The sequence below is a fragment of the Mytilus galloprovincialis genome, chromosome 4 (assembly GCF_965363235.1).
Source record: "Mytilus galloprovincialis chromosome 4, xbMytGall1.hap1.1, whole genome shotgun sequence".
In the NCBI taxonomy this organism is placed as follows: Eukaryota; Metazoa; Mollusca; class Bivalvia; order Mytilida; family Mytilidae; genus Mytilus; species Mytilus galloprovincialis.
In genome coordinates, this window is record NC_134841.1 from 55,136,048 (window position 1) to 55,148,513 (window position 12,466).

The 12,466-nt window shown below is 30.2% G+C and overlaps 1 long non-coding RNA gene across 1 annotated transcript in view; it reads left to right on the forward strand.

The window, feature by feature from the left end:
• The window catches only part of LOC143072470 (uncharacterized), a 38,459-nt gene that overhangs the window by 18,055 nt on the left and 7,938 nt on the right, over nt 1-12,466 (forward strand). The window lies entirely within an intron of this gene.

The window sequence follows — 12,466 nt, forward strand, 5'->3', positions numbered from 1 at the left end:
AGCATAATTAATACTTGTGTTCATCAAAGAAGTAATAATAATCAATCAACAATCTTCTTAAATTTCCAACTTAATCATTACTTGATTACAGCTGATTACCTTGTTTTATATTTCAAAACTGAACTCATTGTTTTAATTATGACAGAAATTAGTCTCCCATTCGGATATAGTCATTAATATTTATTCATTTTGTTCTATTTGCTACAGAAGATATCAAACAATCATCGACAAAACAATAAGATATTTTAATATTTTATTAGATTAAACACATTCATTTACGATAAATATATAATGAGTAAACAAATGATATAACAAAAATTAAGATGAAAAATAATGTAAAAACAGTATAGTTTATTTAAAAGTTATAATAACCATGTATAAGTATCAAAATAATTCATCTATAACATCTAAAAAAAAAAAAAAAACCATGGACGATACGTCTTTTCAAAGTATGGCCGTTTTTGTACTAGGGCCGTTTCATCTTTTCGGGGTATGGCCGTTTCATCCTATGGCCGTCATGGTAGTATGGCCGTTACGTCTTGCATCGATTAAAATAAAGCAATGTACGCTAGATTTATAAAACTTAAATCTTCTATAGTTTTATTGCTTAATTCTATCATATGTATTAAATAATACTTGTAATAATGATAAATAATAAATATTATTCAACAAATGTTGTTTAAATAGTTTTGTGTATTAATGGTTTTGATGTTCTTAAAGATACTACTCCAGATTAGGAGTGTCAAAGGCGCGGAAAAAATATAGTACAATGGTTTCACTTTTAAGTATTTAACTGCACACCTACTCTTATTACTGTTATTATACTTTGAACAATGGATGAAGATATTCCTATAACCAATTTTGTTTAGGGTGAAAATTTTAAAACTTGGGATACGTTTTAAACGAAACTGAAACAATATCAAGACACAAATTTCATACAGCTATACAAACCGGCAGTTCTAAAAAAAAAATTGACACATCAAAAGCAAAGTTTGCTAACTGTAACTACTGGGAACTTCTGTATGTACATGTATCCATGGAGGACGTTCATCAAAAATGTGTGGGACTTAATCATGCTTTAAAAACCACGTACTGGATTTGTAGAAACTGTCATTGTAAATAAAAAAAATACAGTAAAGAAATTGTAAGTAATAAATGTATTTATTGTAAATATAAATATAAAATAAATGTCTTCAACTTTTATTATTTAGTACATATTACTAACTTCCGATCGTACATTTCTGTTTTTCATGTAACAAAAACGCAATGTAACCGTAGCCTCAATAATTATTGTTACATTCGTAATTAAACAGGTCCTTACCCAACCATGCATTTCGGCATTTAGTCTCCAATGTAACAATAATATTTTTATTATTGTTACATTTCCATGTAACCGTAGCCAGTGCCTAAAATAAAACGATGAAAAAAAAGCTGCAGGTCTATATCGGATAAAACACATGTGTTATAGTAGTCTCAGGTAAAACTGAGTAGCTAAAACAATGCAAAGTTGTTTTTACTTAATTCGTAAAATCAGTGTTATCAGAGACATATAATACAATATTATATGCCTATGGTGCTATGTATATTTGTGTTCATCAATATTTCAGCAACTCAGGAACATATATATTATATAGATATACTTTTCCCAGAGCAACTAGATGATATTTATATTATACTTTTCGGATTTGTCTTTCTTGCTACCAATTTTAGTTTCGTAACAGTCATAAAGATTGTATTTTTGTCCATCTGATGAGTTAAGCCTTTTTCAACTGATTTTTATAGTTCGTTCTTATGTTGTACTGTTATACCACTGTCCCAGGTTAGGGGAGGGTTGGGACCCCGCTAACTTGCATGTTTAACCCCGCCACATTATTTAAGTATGTGCCTGTCCCAAGTCGGCCTGTAATTCAGTGGTTGTCGTTTGTTTATGTGTTACATATTTGTCTTATCTCTGAAAACCCGGATGATGCGGACAAACACTCAGCATGATTGTATTACTTATAACATGTACAGCAGTAATGCATATCAATTTGTAAAATTGGAAAGTAAACATTTACATTGTGTTTAACTATATTAATATATTATAATAAATACATTAACAAAAAATATAACAAAATGTACAGTTAAATAGATTTTTAGTGTTTTATATTAATTAAGCGTACTTATATTATCAATCTTAACAAATTTTTCATTATTCTAAATTTCCCCTTTAGAGAACATATTTTACTTTATTTTTTGTTGTTGTATTTTTACCTGCTGGAAATGTAAACAATTATACAGTCCATACTATAATAAATAAATTTGGTGTATTTACTGTCTTCTGATTGGTTAAAAGAATTAGTTTTATTTTCAATGTTATCAATTTTTATGAAGACACGCCCACTCTAACGTTGTGTATTCATACGCAAACATCTGTGTACGTTGTTATTCGTATTAATATATATATTTGAGCCTAATTTTTAATAGAAATTTATTTATAATGAATGGCAATAATTTATTTTGAATTTATTGAACCATAAAATTAATTTTTGACTCTTCACATTTAACATAATCCGCTTCGCGGATTATTCAATGTGAAGAGTCAAAAATTAATTTTATGGTTCAATAAATTCAAAATAAATAACAGCCATTCATTAAATGAATAAGTTTCACAATAATCCTAATAAAAAGGATTCTCTGATCAATAATCACTGGCAGATTCAATTTTGAAGTAAATTATCTGACTCAATAGAATGTACTTTTTTTGCATTCTATTTTTGTGTAGAATGGTAGATTTTGGCATGGAAAGACAAATTTAACTAAAAATGAAGTAATTTTAATCTGAAACACAATATAAGATAGAATTAATGTTCCCAATATATGATTTTGGTCTTGGTTAAGAGTGTTGAAATATATATATATATTGATTACAAATGCTTATCTGCTTGTTTCAAGTGATTGTACTTGCAAGTCTTTAGATTAAACAAAAGAAATTGCATGCCCACTCCTATGGGTGGGTAGAGTGGACAAGGTAGAAATTTTGCCCACCCGGTGCCCACTCCCATGGTGGGCCGGTGGATAAAGCAAAATCCACCTGAGATGTAGTGTATATATATATATATATATATATTTGGTTGAATAAATCCCCTGCATTTGATTGACTCGCATGGTCAAACATTAAAGTTGTCAAATAAAATTGAGAATGGAAATGGGGAATGTGCCAAAGAGACAACAATCCGACCTTGAGCCTAAAAAAGCCTACTTGATTGGAACATTATAGAGTCTATATCATACATATACTTGAAACATTTGTCAACAATTTTTGTATTTTGGTATGTTGAAAATGTTATCCAGCGCTATTAGGTGCTGTTGAAGCCATTTTGATATGATATTGCAAATTTTACATGTTTTTGTACAATATGTCATCAATAGATATCTCAAACCAAAATCAAAATTAATTTCTATCCTGAAAAAAAATTTAAAACTAAAACTTCCAACACATTGTTGTTTCGGTTGAAAATGCCCTTCTCGTACATTTTTGGGATGAATTTTTCAAAATTGCGGTTTTCTGTTGTCTTTAGTCTATTATTTATTTTTATTGAAAATGTCATTTTATTGTAAGACTCTTAAAGAACATAAATGGAGCTGTAAAACTGTGAATTTGAGTATAAAGAATAAAAAACTATTTGAGAAGGACTCTTGTGGGAATTAGATTCAGAGTAAATTGATTCTGCGTTCATACAGTGCAAGATGCATATTTTCTTAATGAGTCTTACTGATAAAATAGTATACATATATGTCATTTTCTATAAGATGCTGTCCTTTTTTTTTTGGCTCTAAAACTGTAAATATTCATCTATAATATTCTTCCAGGCTAAGTTAAAATAGACTCTTATAGAAAATTTAAAAAGAGAGTTTGTAGAAGATTTTGTTGCAAAGGGTACCTTTATTCTTCTTTTTTCTAGGGAATTATGTAAGAGGACTTTATGTGGGTTTCTTTTCAAAGAGTACTTCCCATTACTATTTTAAACTAATATTTCAACCAAGAAAGAATATTCTTCAATACTTTTTTTCCTATAGACAACAAGGGGTGGCCTTTAAGTGTATATTTGTTTTATAAACATTCAGAAATGTTACTAGTTATAAAAGAATGTTGCATCAGTCTTTACTAAATCATATATTATTGAAGTTATAAAAGACCAAAAGTTACTATTTCATATTTAAGGTCTTTCCCCTGCGTGAGGAAAGATCTTATTGTTTTTCTAATGTTTTTTTTTCTTTTTCTTTTTTTTCTTCCAACATTTTTTTGACATGCCCGCCTCGTGTTTCTTTTGAAGTTATGAAGACCAAATGTGGACCATCGATAGACCTCATCATGAAGTATTACCAGATTACATTGTTAAGGATTTCATCAGAGGATGATGAAATCCTTAACAATGTAATCTCAATGAAAGGGAGATTACTTCTTAAGAGGTTAAGAAGTAATCTCCCTTTCATTGATTTTTTTTCAAAATAGCCCTCCCTCGTTGTTTTTAAAGATATCATGACCTTATTACGACCATAGGTAGATCTCATCATAATGTATTACCATATGAGGCTGAATAGGATTTCATCGTCCCCTATGAGAGTTATATCCCCTTGAAACAATTTCTTTCCATTTTTCTCAAAAAGTATTAGAGATAGAATCGATTTGAAAACGGCAACATGTACAGGAACAGATGGCAATCTTAATGAACATATACAATCATTTTGTTATTAAGCCTTATAAGGAGTTATCCCCCTTGAAAAATTGTACACAATTTTAGAAAAAATCTATTTCGAGAACCGGAAGTCGTAGAGATCTGGGACCTTCACCAATAATTTTTAATGCATGTGACCTTCAATATGCACCCAAGGTCAAAGGTCACAGAGTGCAAAAAAAAAATTACGCTGCAATTTCAAGCTTACAAATTAGGAAAACGATAAGACTTTGCTGCATACATACAGCGTATAATTTGTTCCTCTCGACGAGCTCTACATTTTATATAATAAGCCCAAAAATGTCCGACCGTCTGTTCAAAAGTTTCTACGGGATGATTCTTAAAAGTATAGTATTTTGTGTATATCTTTTTAAAGGTAACAGATATCAATCTACTATAAACTGCAAAGATGATCAGTAATTCCAGACCTTCAATTTGAGGTCAATGTCAGGTCATGATGAAATTTCACCTTGACCTTCACAGTATACTATGACCTTGACCTTGTGATATTTGAAAGGTTAAATGGTCCTGAGTTGAATGGTGGTAATCCCATGTCTCTACGACTTCTGGTTCTCAAGTTTGGTATTGCATCATATATTTGATGATTAATTGTGACCTTGGTGAACTTTGAAATTGTCCCAATTCTTATTCTATAATGTTGTCCTTTAACAGTAGATCATTTACCATTTAACAGATTTGAGATATCTATTGTCGTTTTAGAGATAATGCAGTTTGAAATTTTGCAAGCGGCGGCATGTATTTCTGAATCAACAACAGCTTACCACTTAAAATGTTTAAGAAATTGAAGAGGTTAACATAGTTATATGTTTGACCAAATACCAAAAACATTCCATTTAAAAAAAAACCACCAAAAAATCATTTTGAAATTTTCATGTTTTGCATTGACTTTGTAAATTTCATAACTTCTATTTATATCGTTGATATTGCATCATTTTTGGCACTTTGTCAAATGGGGTCATCTGATATATCAAATTGAAGGTCTCAATAAACTCTACTTAAAAATGAAAATTTTAAACCTCTTTTTCATCCCAGGCGAAAGGGTGGGGTCATTTAGTGCAAAAATTCAAATTTCTCAGATGGTAAGGTTGTCGCATATCAAATGAAAGAACATAAAGCGTTCATTTCAAATTTCAAATTGACGTCCCCCAAAAATTGGTTGGATGGGGTCATTGAGTGCAAAAAATAAATTTTTCTTTTACTATAGGGTTGTTGTATATCAAATGAAAGGTCATGATGTGTACATTTGAAATATCAAATTCCCAACCTCCAAAAATTGGTTGGATGGGGTTATTAAGTGCAAAAATCAAACTTTTTAGAACATGGTGTTGTCGCATATCAAATGAAAGCTCATCTACCCTGTGTTACATATATCATACTTCCGATCTCAAAAATGTAGGCGGATGAGGTCATTAAGTGTAAAAAGAGAAAAGTTTCAGAAGGTATGCTTGTCATATATCAAACGAAAGGTCGTACAAACTACATTACGAAAACATAACTTTTACAGGAAAGACCTTTCAATTGTTTTACAAACAATTGAGATACTAGTTCCTAGTAATTGTTTGTTTAATACACTACTGATATGGGAACAAGTTACTGATTAATCAGTGAGTAGATAAGGTTAACTATAAATAGAACAATCAGATAATCTGAACCTATGCTAATACGCAAAATAGGCAAATTTAAACGAATATTTTCAAATGTTTTTATACTGACTGTCCTTTTAATAAAAAAAAAATAATCATGCAATATTGTTTCCTCCATGATTAGATCACATACACACATCAATAAAGTTTATATTTGTTAATTCAGACATGTCAAGGAGAGTTTCAGGTACACGTAGACATAATAAACGAATGTAGGACAGAAAGTCACAGGACAAAAAGTCACGGACAAAAAGTCACAGGACAAAAAGTCACAATTCATTTTTTCTGATTATTTTCTTTGAATAAAAAAACACTTATTTCTACAAAAATATTTTTGTGTTTTTCTTGAACTATTGTATACAAACCAACTTTGTAAACAAAATTTATATAAAAAAAAAATAATGTCAAAGTGGCTTAAATGGCTTCATGGTGCCAAGAAATTTTTCCTTTGCGTGACAAGTTAAAATTAAATAGATCTACATTTTTCAGGTATAATGACACATTTCCTAAACTTTTATATGAATATATGTATTAAAAAGTAAATATTTCAAGATATTTCTCTTATATATTCAAAACAATTGTCAACAGATTATTTGTGACTTTTTGTCCTGTGACTTTTTGTCCTACCAAATTTGTGACTTAATGTCAAGTGACTTTTTGTCCGTTTACCTAATAAAACAAGAGTGGGTGGCCGACTTAGCCGATAGAGTGTCAGAAATTATGTGTACACAACAGGAAAATGATAATAAAAATGACAATTATCTGAAATATCGACAAAAGATTTACCGTATTATAAGTTATGTTACATTTTATAACTGAAAATCAAAACCACTTAAATGTAAAATTATGTCAGTTTAAAACGAACTGACCATTCCGTTACTGGTTATATAAAGACGTACAATTTCCATTTATTTATTAAACATTCAAAAATAAGAAATTCTCTCACGTTTACCGTGTATACCATATATAACATCTGCTTCAAATATGTATGAGAGCTCTTCTAACAGATATTTGCTTAAAAGGGTCTAGGGTAATATTCTAAGAATCTACATATTATTACACTAGTAGTCTTCTTTTTTTTTTTTGCCCTTTTATACGCTTTGACACTTTAATGCCTTGCTTTTTTTCTTCAAATTAAAAACAAGTTGCTTTCTTTAACAAAAAAGAAAAGCAATACATGAACTTAAGACCGCTGACTGCCGGGTCACCAAAAGATTGTTGCTGAATTTGTGTTTGCTTTTGAATTGAAATAATTGACTGTGAATAGAAGAAGCCAGTTGAAAGTATATATTTACAGCTTCTATTTGAATAGTTATTTTAAAGCTCGACTATTTTATTTATTACTTGGAAATGTACATAATTTTTCCGATTATAACCATTTGGCAAATCATAATTTCTACTAACCGGATGACTTATGCAAATTGCACAAACCTATCGCAATATAAATTTATGCACTCAGTTTGCTTTGTAATCTGGAATTCTGGATGCATTTATTTTTATCTATCATATCTTCATATTTTGTTTCCTACATGACAGTTCTTGTCCATTCGTTTTTGATGCGTTTTGTTATTTGATTTTGCCATGTGATTATGGACTTTCCGAATTGATTTTCCTCTGAGTTCAGTATTTTTGTGATTTTACTTTTTATATTCTCAACTCGTATTTGAAGCTGTCTTTACTCATGGAAGATGTTGTATTCGGTGAAACCTGTGGCATGCAATTGATTTGGGACCCATAAAACATCTCAAATTTTCAGGATTTCCTGATTTTACTTAAATCCATTCAAACATTCTACAGGAAAACTTAGTTTTGCCGAAGAATTTCTTAATTCAGAAGTTTATGAATACCTGTACACACTTTCAAAATAACCAATTTATATAAAAAGGTATGTAGATGTAAAAAGATACCAGAATTAAAATGATGTACGCCAGACACGAGTTAAGTCTTCAAAAAAAGCATCAGTGACGCTCGAATGAAAAAAGTTAAAAGGCTAATTACATTACAAAGTTAAGGAATCTATTCCTTGGGTAGACAATCCTTAGCTTTTCGAAAAGGTAAAAGTTTATAATAGGACAGTGACTCAAAAAAGAAACAAAAGAGAAACAACTCGAAGTCAGAATACCGTGAGTAATGATGACCGTGCTTAAAATTCACATGTAAAGCTCATTTTGTCGTGTCCTGAATTTAGATAACAAAAACGAAAATAAGCTTTCACGAGTGTTATTGCATGCAAGTAGTATTTTAGCGCACGAAATAGTAAATAGAAAGCATCTCACTGATACCCAGGAAAAGAATACGCATTTGCGTCATCATATAACTTGTCTTTTTTAACATTTGATGACTAATTGAGTCATTACCTGATGCTTTTCCCAATTTCGAAGTCTGCAAAATATCAATGACTTGATTTGAGTTTATATGGAAAATATCAATTTTAGAATTTGACCTAGTCAGAAATTCTGGAGATCTATCATTATTTTCATTTATAGTAGATATGGAACAAAAATACTTATTCAAAAGACATGCTTTATCGTAATTTTCAGTGACTAATTCGTCATTTTCATTTTTAAGTTGAGTGATACGAGTAGAATTACCCGATGTCTTAACTAATTTTTTCATTAATAACCACTACGATTTAGAATTACCAGATGCAAACTCGTCCAACAAACTATTTGCGTTTAAGTAAACTTGATCTTTTGTGTATCGTTTTAAATTATTCACATAATTTCTTTGCTTTTTATACCTATTTAGATCTGGAATACTATTGGACCTACGAGCTTGTTTGTGTAATCTCGTTTACGTATTTCTCTTCGTAGGTCAGAATTAAACCATATTTTATCATTTGGTCGTATAGTTACTTCTTTTTGAGGAATACAGTCATTAATATATTCAAGAAATTTATTTGTAAAATTTTTTCAATTTTGATCCATACTATTTTCAGCATTAATTATTGATTCCCAATCAAAAGTAGCAATGAGCTCGTTACATTTGACGAAATCGGCATTTCGATAGTCCCAAATCATTCTTTTATAAGTAGTATTATTTTGTAACCTACCAAGATTATTCAAGAATAATAGTTCCGTCATGATCACTATACGTACGATCTATTTGTATTACATGGGAATCATAGACATCACATGAATCTGATACCAAAATAGGATCTAACAAGGACTGGCGTGTAGCACAAAATCTGGTTGGTTCGTTTATAATATTTTTAAGGCCATTTAGTCTCATAATGTCAAATATTTTATGTGAATGGTCAGTAAGAAAATCTACATTTACATCACCCGTTATTACAACATTTGGAGTATAGCTCATTGCGTTTTCGATAGATTCATGAAATTTATCCCAAAAAGTATTGTTATTTGAAGGTTGTCGATATACAACACAAAGGAGTAATTTGTTAGAAGGGAAGGTAATTTCAAGCCATAATGCTTCATTATCAAAATCCAAATCAGGTCTCGGTTTGGCTTGAATAAATTTACTAATATAAATTATAATTCCTCCTCCTGAGCTATTGCAGTCTTTTCTATAAGGATCTCTATTATAACCCTCAATAAGAATATTTTCATTTTTTATATTTTCGTCAAGATGCGTTTCCGTTAAACAAATCACATCAGCTTCATTACTAATGTTTTCAACATAGTCTACTTTATTACGCATACTTCTAATATTTAGGTGAAAAATTGAGAAAAAACCACCTAAAGGACCAGGATTAACTTCTACATCATTACTTAGTATTATCAATAATAATATCACAAATGTTAACATTGGTTTCAATAGAAACAAATCAAGATATATAGAATAGCATTCCGACATCAAACATTTGCATTTCATAATAAGCAAGAACAGTTCAAATAAATAAGTGTTTCTTTTTCTTAAATACATCATTTTCCTACAGAATACTGAATTATGTTCCCTTTACAAATGATTATTTAAAAATACCAAAGCAGACGATCTTGTTATATAAAATACTTATTTCTTAACTGCAACTATTGAAAATATTCTGATTTCAATCATTGTTAGTTTCTTCAGAAACATAGATACACTGTTTATATTTTATATATAATATATGTCTTTGATTCCGATTTAATTAAATACTTTTGATAATATTATCTTTCTGTTTTCCGATCTAATATTAATATTTTAACCAGAATGTTCTGTCCCGTAAGTCTATGATGAAATACACAGTATCCCGTGGTTAAATCTTCAAAAAATAATTAGTTTACATGTTATCAAAACAACAGAAAATACCAATTTATAATTGACTTAGATACACACAGTGTACAGTGGTCGTTTTAAAATAAATATAATTGCGTCGTCAAGGGCCATCAAGGGACCATATCAAAGACGTAGATAACAACTAGCCTGGGGTCCTAGCAAATGATTAGCTCCGCTACATGTTCGACGCAGTATGATTGGGCCAGGTTTTCCAGGCTAGATAGCAACCTGTTAAGACCTGTATAAATGACCGAAAACTTTCGAGACGTTCCGAGAATTTTATTCTGACTTCCGGCCGAGAGATATCGAGTGGCCCATAGACACATCCAAAACTCGCCAATATATAAGCATGAACCCCTGGGGGTTCATGCAAAAAATCTGTAAAGTAAATAATTTTTCTTACAAATTTGTTGATAAAAGTATAGTTTTTCAATTGGAGAGAATGAAATACATGTACATAATCTATCTCCACAAAAGAAGAAAAATGGATGTCTCATAATAGAGCTTTATCTATGGGTATTTCATCTATATATGTCTTTAAAACCCAAGTTTTGTTAAATACCTCGATACACCAGAAATCGACGATTCACGTCTGGCGTTATCAGCTCGTAACTTTGAATTATACAACAGAGGCTTAGAGGGAAGCACAATACTGTGATACTTAGATTTGACATTGATGTATTCAGACATTGTTTTGGTATAGAAAACAGTTGCATTTTACAAAGTGTGGATGATTTTGAAAAATCACCACTACTCAAGAACTGGCATCACAACCTGAACGCCAGTGGACGTGGATTAAACATTGCATTTCCATTAACAGTTAAACCCATATTAATATGTAATAATTATGTCATAATGAAATTATCACAATTTGAAAGATTAATCTTTCTTCTTTCTTTTGGTACTCTCAATCATTTATAAAATATAAAGAAGGATGCAATGAATTACATCAGTTTAAAGTTGTCTGATTGGGAGTGAAAAAATCTTTGTATTGTGCTACCTTAAATTGATTATAATTTTATAAGAGTGACAAGTAAATCTTCAGTTAGGTTAAGATGACTCTATAGCTATTAAACGATATTATCTTTTATTCATTTGCTACTCGTCATTTTGAATTACGAAAAACAAAGCAACATGTTATAGTTGAGTACGTTATAAGGTAATTGACAGTAACGCCTCTAGTTTGGAACAATGAGTAAATACATTTTTAAATATTTGTCAAACAACATAAAAAAAAACCAACATAAACTAACCAACTAGAAATTTTAAGTTCGACAAATTTTAACTTCAATGGGCATTTAGATAAATAAGATGCATGTAGCATTTCACATACTGCAACTAAAAATTTTGATACATGCAAACACATTTAGTTTTCTTTTTCACGAGTTTAAGATGTAAAGCAGTTATACGATGTTTCATACCATAATTCAATTTGGCATGAGAGAAAAAAACAAGTTTATTGCATGATTTCAATACGAAGCGAGTCGGGGTGATTTAGAGCAAAGGTTTATCACCCCATATAACTCCGATACAAATGAAACCGGACGTTGACGCGTTCGAAGCGATAATCAGGACAATATTTAGGATGACAAAAATTTGGAATGCCTCTCTTGAACTTATTTGAGTATATATAAATATGTCAATGTGCATGCTAGTTTATTTATTCAATTATACAATTGTTGTTAGTTTTAGATATTGCATAGAACGTTTGATAAAACTGCTAGATGCAAAACGCACAGACATGGTGCAATTTCATACGTTTTATGAGATAAACAATGCTGAATATCTTTTCGTGCATACACCTTTGCGTATTTTATAAAATACATTAAGCAATATCAAATAACTATACTTTGAATTACTACGTGC